The sequence below is a fragment of the Sinocyclocheilus rhinocerous genome, unplaced genomic scaffold, assembly GCF_001515625.1.
Source record: "Sinocyclocheilus rhinocerous isolate Xijiao unplaced genomic scaffold, SAMN03320098_v1.1 scaffold1342, whole genome shotgun sequence".
Taxonomy (NCBI): Eukaryota; Metazoa; Chordata; class Actinopteri; order Cypriniformes; family Cyprinidae; genus Sinocyclocheilus; species Sinocyclocheilus rhinocerous.
The window spans coordinates 773,068-775,379 of NW_015640094.1; the positions used below are offsets into that span (position 1 = coordinate 773,068).

Genomic DNA, 2,312 nt, shown 5'->3' on the forward strand with positions numbered 1-2,312 from the left:
GGCCAGTGTGTGTTGTGATTGGCAGCACTCAGCGCCTGGTCGGGAAATGACATGCCCCTTACCATAGCCGCCTGCGAGCTTCAGTGTAAATATTGCGTCAAAATCAAATCAATTTGAGCGCGATTTAAACTCGGATGATTATAACCACTCTAAGTTTGTCTGCCTTGGGAAAGCTAGTGTGTCTCCTACATAGTGATAACACTCGTTGCCTTCTCTAGTGCAGCTCAACCAGGTCTCGTCCCATTCGTCGATATTTGTGATATCACAAATCATGGAAAATATGCGTTGTAGTCCAAACGAGTCGTTCGTTGTAGTTTTTGAAAAGTGATTTCTGTTAAATAAAATATCTCCTTTTGAAGTGGACTTTGAGCTTTGCAACTTTGCAGATCTTTTTTTATGCTCAAACAGCAACAAATTACAGACTAACTAAAGTTGAAAAAGCATAATAGGACTCCTTTAAGTGCCTGACTTCGCTCTGTAAACTTTCGCAAAGATATGCTTAAAAGAAAGAAGGGATATGCTTCGATCTGAAGGACTAACAAAGGAGTGGCTCTGCTGTCGCAAGAAAACTAGTTTTCATGTCTGTTCATTGGGTGTGGGAAGCTTTCTGCTATAGAAGCCTGTTTTACTCTTGCCGTTGTGTTATTTTAATGGCAAATGGGGAATATTTGTGCCGGCGTCGATGTGCTGAAAGTATTGTCAGTCTTCACTCACAAATCCATTACATGGGTCACCAGATATGTACATCTCTTCCTCAGAGCATATCTTCAAGACCAACCCTTCAGCCATTTATCAGTCTTTTTATCTGCAAAAGCCTTCTATCAAGGCAACTGGAAAAACTGCCCTCACAAGTGACTTAATACTGAAGGTTTGGCCCTTTCAGGAGCTCAACGTGTTTGTAAATGTCCATTGTTTTTCTGTTATACCCTGTGCAAACGTACCCCAATCTTAAGGACACGATAGAGGTCGACGGCGAGACCGTTTACCCTTATCTGCATCTCTTCCTTCGCTTGGCTGAAGTGGACAGCTTCCTTTGTTCCTCAAGAAACATGATCCAGCCTCCATCACCCTCTCAATCTTTCTCCTGATCCTAAACCGACAGCTCGGCTTGACGTCACAGAGGTCCGTTTGAAAGAGCTCTGTTTTGGGTAACCAAATCCACCCTGAAATGCACTGAGGGGTGACGAGACCGTCGCGTGTTTGAGATCTCAACGCACCCACAAGGCACTGAAACATCGAGATTTGAAGACCTGTTCAACATGCTCGGAAGTCCCAAGGCAATGAAGATAATGCGGGGCCGACTTGACCTGAAGCCGAAGGCTCTGTTGAGCTGTCGATGGAAGGTCATTCGTGGCAAAGCGTGCCTTGGAGATTAAAAGCTTCTTACACCTTTGCCAGGTTTTGCTAAAAAAAATTTAACCCCTCATTTCTTCCCATGTCTCTTAGTGAGCCGTACACATTGTATTTTAAGAGTAAGGCAAGATCCAACATGCTTGAACTCGGGAAGCGGGAAAAAAAATGCATTTTTGCGGACAATGACATACCACAGTTTTGCAGCGAAATTGCTAGTCTGTCCTTGGGGCGTCCTCGCAACGATTCGTCCTGCTGTAATCAGGATTCCAATGGATTTCTAAAACAGGCCTGTTTTCAAAATCACCTTGAGTTGACACAAGCATATCTGAAGTTTAAAACGGAAAAGTGTTTGTATTAATACGCTGATTTAAGATTATTATTGCGTTCCAGTATGTGAGAAAATGTTTTTTTCTACTTCTTCTTATCAACAGATGCCTGATATTGATTCTTTCCTTCATTGTTTAGTTTTTCTCTTCGACCAAGAAATTGATCTTGTAGTGATCTGTTTGATGTTGCTCAGATCTCTCTAGATAGAGATGCATCTGTGTAGAATCTCAGCTTGTCTTTTTTTTGTTTGTTTGTATACAGGGGCGGAGCAGCCATTATTCCTGGTATTTCCCCTTCATTTTTAGAGACTTCTAAATTAATCCCTTCATTTTTTTGGAAATAATCTTTATTTAAAGAGTTATGGATGAAAAAAACCCCCAAAAGCCTCTGCTCCTTTATGGCAAATATATATTCAAATATATTACAAATATATATTTTAAATTGTATTTCAAAATCCGGCCAAGTTAAATAAATTGCTGAAACATTTGCATAAATGTATTTTTCATGCGTTTTAGTTAATTTTATCTCTTTATATATTTCTGGAATATTTTTTTTGTATATATTGTCAGTCTAAATATATTTTCCAATATATATTATATATTGTCCAAAATATATTTAAAAAAATGCATTCA

The 2,312-nt window shown here is 39.6% G+C and overlaps 1 protein-coding gene across 1 annotated transcript in view; it reads left to right on the forward strand.

The window, feature by feature from the left end:
• The window catches only part of LOC107752524 (carcinoembryonic antigen-related cell adhesion molecule 5-like), a 17,563-nt gene extending 15,502 nt beyond the window's left edge, over positions 1 to 2,061 (forward strand). Inside the window, exon 10 of the mRNA XM_016568524.1 lies at positions 759 to 2,061. The gene's annotated coding sequence lies outside the window, so the exon portion shown is untranslated. The remainder of the gene's footprint in view (positions 1 to 758) is intronic.
• The last annotated feature ends 251 nt before the right edge of the window (positions 2,062 to 2,312 follow it).